This window comes from Octopus bimaculoides, chromosome 4 (genome assembly GCF_001194135.2).
Source record: "Octopus bimaculoides isolate UCB-OBI-ISO-001 chromosome 4, ASM119413v2, whole genome shotgun sequence".
NCBI classification, from domain to species: Eukaryota; Metazoa; Mollusca; class Cephalopoda; order Octopoda; family Octopodidae; genus Octopus; species Octopus bimaculoides.
The window spans coordinates 57,043,110-57,051,070 of record NC_068984.1 but is presented as its reverse complement, the minus strand read 5'-3'; the positions used below and the strand labels follow the sequence as shown (position 1 = coordinate 57,051,070).

The 7,961-nt window shown below is 35.4% G+C and overlaps 1 protein-coding gene across 6 annotated transcripts in view; it reads right to left on the bottom strand.

Moving 5' to 3' along the window:
• The window catches only part of LOC106874706 (uncharacterized), a 780,999-nt gene that overhangs the window by 462,459 nt on the left and 310,579 nt on the right, over positions 1-7,961 (bottom strand). The gene's annotated exons all lie outside the window — the stretch shown is intronic.

The window sequence follows — 7,961 nt, the reverse complement described above, 5'->3', positions numbered from 1 at the left end:
TGTGTGTGTGTGTGTGTGTGTGTGTGTGTGATATCTCAATCATCGTCATCAGATCATATTTTAGAATATCTATAACCATCATAGCATAAAATATCAATGAAAGTGAATGTCAAAAAAAAAAAAAGTCTTTCCAGCTGTCTATACAGAATGCAATTTCACTTTTACTGACACTTTATATCTCTTGATTATCTGATGAATTGAGTAACATGAACATGAAAAATAAAGGTAATTAGGGAAAATGCAACAAACAGAAGATAAATTTGATTTATTAGGTGTGCTAGCCTTTAGATTTAGCATGATAACATTCCTTTTCCAGACTGTATGTATATATTATTTCTCTTGTAAAAAAAAAAAAATATATCAAAAAACATCCATACACACCTGAATACATTTATTTATTTATATGAACAAACAAACGAATCATACATCCACTAAAATAGTGACATCCTTTGAGACATAAGTAAATAGGAAGCTGTAACTTGTTACTTGATAAAATGTTTCCATCTGCCAACTCATGACATCTCCCAGAAGAATTTGTTTCTTTTTTGTTCATCTAAACTTAGTATTAGATAAAAATCAGTAACAACAGAAAAGGGATTTGCTTTCCAGAATGGCTTATCTTTAGAGCCCTGTCTCGTTTCAATTATAATATAAATAATAATTTTTTGCCCCCTAAGATATACAGTTACATAACATGTACTTTTAATGTACTCTTTTACTCTAACTATTCAACATAATATTTGGACAGGACCCAAACTTCATAATAACATTATTTTAAAACCATTATAATATATAAGAGTTTAAATATGCAGAGAGAAGAGAGACTACTGTTGAAAGATTGTTGTTAAAATGCCATACTATGAATTGATAGTTCATATCCTGTTTTGATGAACGAGTCTATGACTAAAACAATTACTCAGCTCTTGCTAGCCCAGTCACCCTTGAGAATAGGTACCATGAATAGGTACAGAGTATAGCAGTAAACTATGGTAGCAATGTTTTAGTTACAGAACATTACCACTTCAATCTATAGAGTTGAGTTAAGTTCTTATTTATCTAACTAATGTGACAGAAACCTATTCTAATACATTACACACAAGAATGTTTGAAACAAGGATCACCAAGAGTTTAATCTTTACAATATTGTTTCACTGGTATATACCCGTGTTTGTGTGAAGAACAAACAAAATGAAAACTTATTGAAAGAATAATATTGGTCAGCTATAAGACTTTAAAAGTAATGAAAAAGGAAATAAAACACTGTTTGAGCTTTTCTTTCAAGTCAATTACTCATTAATGAAACAGCTTCAATTGTAAAGACTTATATGGCCAAATCATGTTCTCTATAAAAAAGACTTTTATAAAGGCACAAAAAGACAAATTTTAGAAGGAACAGTTGATTATATCAACCCCAGTCCTTGACTGGTTATATATTTGTAACCTTGGAAGGATAAAAAGCAAAGCTAATTTCAGTAGATTTTAAATTTAGAAAGTCAAAGGACTAAATTACACAAAATATTTTGTTTGATGTTGCACTGATTCTGTCTACATTGCCCTATCTTTTATGATAATGATTAAAATGTTTATGATAATAATGTCCCTACACAAATTCTCTCTCTCTCTCTCTCTCTCTCTCCCCTCTCTCTCTCTCTCTCACACTCACTCACTCCCTCTCTCTCACTGACATTTTACTGAGGTACACTGTCACAAAGTTTTCAGATCAGAAAAATGATAGAATGTTATATTATATTTCTGCCTTGCATTAAGGACATAAGCGGCATAAATAATGAAGCTTCAACTCAGAACTAAATTTTGTACTTGCAGACCTTTAAAACTCCCTCAGGGCTAATGCTGAGCTCTATAGACATCACCAAAACAATGGTCAATGTTGATTTCAGGTTCACAAATTTATGGAAAAATTCCAGGTTCAATTTTCAATTGTCAACAAAATAAACACCAACATAATGCTTAGCTGACCAAATTAAATATGAAATATTTAATTGGCAGTAGCATTGGTAGTAGTTTTACAATATTTATAGGACTGTAGCATTGGTAGTAGTTTTACAATATTTTGAAAAAGAAACCCTTCAGATTTATTATATAAAATAGCATACACATGCACACACATTCTTTTATCATTTTATTTCCTTCAACCATTAGGTTGTCTGTATGGCGGAACACAATTATGTTAACCCTTGTACTTGTTAAATCGGTTACTTAACAATATTTGTCATACTGCTAAATTTTGAGGCAAACACCAAAGTATTGTTTTTTAATCAGTGTCATTGTAAAGACAGACATGAAAGCAAGAACAGAAATACACACACAGACCATTATCATTTAGCATCCGTTTTCCATGCTATCATGGGTAAGATGGTTTAACTAGAGCTGGTAACCCAAGGAGCGAAGTTGCACAAGCTCCAGTCTGTTTTGACTTGGATTCTATGGCTGGATACCCTTCCTAACATCAACCACTCCACACAGTGTACTGAATGCCTTTTATGTGTCACCAACATAGGTGCCTCTTATGTGTCAATGACAGTGGCCATGACTACGATTTCACTTAGCTTGACATATCTTCTCAAGCACAGCAAATCGCCAAAGGTCTTGGTCACTTGTCACCACCTCTGTGAGATTCAACATCCAAAGATCATACTTCACCACCTCATTCCACATCTTCCTGGGCCTACCTCTTCCACAGGTAACATACACACACACACACACATATACAGGTGCGATGGTAAATTGTTGCAATTTTATATTTTTAATTTCGCGCATTGTTTTTTTTTATCTTGTCAACTACACAGTATAGTAGGGTTAGTTGGGCACCATCTATCAGAAAAACAGCACCATGATGCAATTCACTCTGCCAGAAATTTGGAAACGACATGCTGTACTGCTTGGCATTCATGCTGGAAGCTCCAATATGAATATTTCAGAGTGTTTGGGTGTCCATCTGAAGACAAGTATTGAGAATGATAAAAATCAAACATCCAGTCAACATCATGGTGTATGGAGTGATCACTAGTGATGGCAATTTCATGCCTCCATTCATCTTCCCACATGGCCTCATACTCAACAAGGAGGCCTGCATCAAGTGCCTGGAGTAGGTAGTGCTGCACAGGACCAAGAGGGTGGCTGCTGGAAGACCGTGTCTGGTAACAGGACTCTGCACCATGCCACACAAGCAAAAGAACCCAGTCATGGCTGTCAGACAATTTCTGCGACCACATCACTACTAACATCTGGCCACCTAACACCCCCAGACTGCAACCCCCTTGATTATTATGTGTGGAGCACAGTTGAACAAAAGACCAACAAGGCAAGGATTATGGCAGCATTCACCAACTTAAGCAAGGAGACTGTCCAGGAGAGTTTCAGGAGATTCTGGAGTTGTCTAGAAGCCATGGTTGAAGCCAATGGCGATTTTATTGAATAAATTTACTCTTTAGTATTTCTAGATATTGTTATGTAATTTCGGTAAATATACCTGTTAAAATGAGATGTTAGTGTTAAATTCATTTTTGTGTAATTTAGACAATGGTTTATTCACCACATTCTCTATGACAGACTTCAATTTCACTCGCAAGGTATTGGCAATCCTGAGATTATAGTAGAAGGCATTTGCCCAAGATGCCATGCAGTAGAACTGAATCTGAAATAGCGTGCTTGTGAAATAAGTTTCTTAATCATACACAAACACACAGGATATTACACACCAAAGTAATGAATTGGCCTAACATTAAAATCTCAGCTGTTTTATATATGAATTTGAAGACATTGACTTCAAATCCTGTTCTAAACTTTTATCCAAGTGTATTACATCATTTCACCACATGCACATGCATACTAAATAAGACAAATAAAGCAAATAGTTTTCCTTGAGTTTTCCCCTGAATACAATTTCATTAACGTAATTTTATAGCCCGATTACAAGAATAAATATTCAAGATGCAACACAACAAAACAAAAAAAATAACATGTCAAAAGAAGAATTATCAAAGTAAATCCCTTACCAGTTACATTTATAACTTCATAAATATTGATATGAATGGTAATGGCATTATCGAGTCAAATTCTTATTTTTGTAAAGACATAAATTTATTACTTTATACAGTATTATTCTACACAGGTAATTGTTATGAATTATGATATCCTATCATTAATTCCTTTCTACAACAGTAAATAATAGATAAAAATATAGATATCTTATTTTGAATTGAGTATGAAAATGCGGCATAGTGTCGAATGATGTTGATAGATGGATACTGTCTTTACTTAATATAAAACAATGCATCTTAATCGTTGGACAGCAGTGATTAACGGATTAAATGTCGAGCAGAAATAAAGTTTGAATAAAAGGCTTCTTTGAACTGGTTTATGACAAATTTTATTCTAAATGGATGCCAAAGTGTTTGAGAGGACGCTACCAGACGACCCAACTGAGGAAGATTATATTTACTGGAAACAAATGGTACACATCTACATAACAAAAGTTCCAGATGAATCTAAACTGGAAGTACTCTTAGTCCTCTGTGGAGCAAAGACCTACCCCATCATTGAAGAATCTGAAACTTTTGAGGCAGCAATAGAATGCCTGGACTCAAAAAAATAATGCCTGGTGAGAAACTCCACTTGCAAAAGGTGTCAGAAGAAAGGCCACCGGGAGAAAGTCTGCCTCTCAAAAAAGCCTCTAAAAAAAACTGAAACTTCCCTAAAACAGCAGCTATCACAGAGCCCAAGAGTGACTAAGAGGAAAACAGTGATGGGGCCTTATCATCCATCACTTTAGCAGTAACAAATAGTACAGGACAGCTGGTACCTGTAAAAATTAAGGACAACAATACACAAGCCCTTTTTGACACGGGTTCTGACAAGACCTTTATAAAAGCAAATCTTCTTGCAGTCTGGGGATTACAATTCAATCACACCTGCCCCCAAAAAGTTAACTTGGCCAACAACACAGCACTGGAAATTAAAGGCAAATTCAGTAGCAGATGATAACTGGGAAAGAACACATATAACACTAATTTCCTTGTGGCTGTCCATCTTGTAACTCCGGTCATCATCAGAATCAATATCCTCAGTCAACACTTGGCAGTTACAATTGAGATCAGAGGCATGCTCAAACTTATGTCATTCTCCATGTCAAGCCTAAAATGGACTGCGTACAAACTACCTCCTGGCATAAAGACCGCTAAGCTGAAACCAATTATAACAACCCCAAGATGCAGTCCTAGAGATGCAGAGTTTATTAAGCATGAAATAGACAGGTTACTTTCAGAGGACATAATTCAAGAAAGCCATAGTCCTTGGCGAGCTCAATGCTTCATAACATCTCAGACCCCGCTTCCACAAACCACTTATGGGTCAATTAATACAGGCATTGAGACCTTGGGATTGCCTCTCCATTGACTTTGTTGGACTCCTGCCATCAACCACACAATACCACTACTTATTGGTAATAGTCAATGAGTACTCAAGGTACCCATCCGTATACCTATGCAAAGACATGAGTACCAAAACAGTAATTTCCCACCTGCTCAACCTCTTTCATTATTTGGATCACTAAGTTGTTTTCACTCTGACAGAGGAACCCAATTTGATAATAAAATGCTCCAGGACTTCCTTCATGCTAATGGAACAATAAAAACTAGAACATTTCTCTATCAACCTCAAGCCAATAACCAATGTAAAAGGACCATGAAGACCATAAATATAGCACTTAGTTCACTGAGATAAAAAAAAATGGCTGCAGCTATGAGAGGACTTCTCTGCACAACTACCAACACAAGCCCTCATGAGCGAATGTTTAGATTTTTAAGATCATCGATAGTGGGAACCATTCTATCTGAATTCTTCCAGAATATCAGAAGCACAATACTGCATCGTCGACATCTCAGAAATAAGGGGGATCCTCTTGCAGAAAACGTTAGATTGTTGGAGACGATTTCTCTCCGCTTTGCATGCCAACTATTTAAGGACAAAAAGAGACGAGAAAACTGAGATCAGGACGAATTATTAAGACCCCTTTTTATCTAAAGGACTATACGTTTTGAATTCACCGTGACTAACTTTTTACTCAGCAAGGAAGACTGTTATGAATTATAATATTCTATCATTAATTCCTTTCTACCATAGTAAATAATTGATAAAAATATAGATATCTTATTTTGCATCGAGTACGAAAATGCAGCAGTGTCGAATGACGTTGATAGATGGATACTGTCTTTACAACGCCTCTCAATCGTGGGACAGCAGTGATTAAGGGATCAGACAGCGAGCAGAAATAAAGTTTGTATAAAAGCCTTCTTTGACCTTTTTTTTATGACAGTAAGCAATCAGATTTATGACATACTGGGGACATAATATTGATTAGGCTAAGAATTAAAAAAAAAAGATGAGTTTACTTTTTCTGTATGTTCATACCGAAAGAATAGTAACAATATTCTACGAAAACAACGATATAAATAAAACAGTTGTTCTATATCCAATTGGAAATAACCGTTATTTGAGTTATATACACACGTAAATGTCGAACAATGCGTTATAAAGAGTTATTTCCCTTGTATTGCAAATTCAGCCCTGTTCATAATAAGTACTTATTTCCCTTTACATATGGTGTGGTCACATAATACAACGTGCCTTGAACATTTAAACCCGAGAGCTCAGCCTTCTTTTCTCGTCTGACTAGAGGCAATTTGTGTGTGTGTGATATATATATATATATATATATATATATATATATATATATATATATATACAGAGAGAGAGAGAGAGAGAGAGAGCGTGAGTGAGTGAGTGAGAAAGGGGTGGAGTCGACCCTAGATACTGGTACTTTATTGACTCTGAAAGAGTAGATGACCGGATGATAAGATTAATCTATGCGGTACAAGTGAGCCAGAACAAAAGCTGCAAAGTATTCTATTCAACGCCATAACGATTCGGCGAATCCGTCATGCTTGCATATATATATATATGTATATAAAAATAAAATTTGTACTTTATATACAATTTGAACAACTCGTAAGAAACAAGTTATTATTTTTTTGCAAAAGAATATAGTAATTATAGTTTTCAAAGTCGTTCGAACAATATAGTTATTTATATACTTTTTCGATACCGACAGCGATTCCTAGTTTCATATTTACGAACTAGTGATCATTCGTGTTGACAACCTACGTCATTTTAACATCCAGGTGATGTTTAAATAAAGTAACAACATAGAGACTGAATAGAACACCGAAATTCATTTAGCCCGTACTTTAGCTATCGCTTTGCCGTTTCAATCACAGAGTAGGTTATAATTGGCACACAAAAAAAAGGAAAACCAAAGAAAAAGTAAGAAAATAAAGCAGAACAAAATAGAAGAAAGAAGAACGAACGAACGAAAGAAGATTTCTCTTTTTATTCTCCGTTTTCATAGTAAAATTATTGAGTTTATATGACAGAAGGATTCTCTGAAGCTCCTCAAAATTCATGCTTCCTTAATGAACTCTAGCTTGGGTTATAATTGGTAGTGTAAAAGTTACCTCCCTCTAACAATCAGTTGTGAAACAACAAGTCTTTTTTTTATCACGAGTCTGTTTACGCACGCGCGCGCGCGTACACACACACACACACACACACACACCAAACATGAGCGTGTGAAAACATGAAAGAAATTAGCATTCAAAACATTTGTTGGCAATATATGCATTTTAATAAGTTTGAAGTAACTCTACATTGCTCTTTACTCTTTTACTTGTTTCAGTCATTTGACTGTGGCCATGCTGGAGCACCGCCTTTTAACCGAGCTAATCGACCCCAGGACTTATTCTTTGTAAGCCTAGTACTTATTCTATCGGTCTATTCAGCTGAACCGCTAAGTTACGGGGACGTAAACACACCAGCATCGGTTGTCAAGCGAACGTTGGGGAGACAAACACAGACACACAAACATATACACACACACATACATA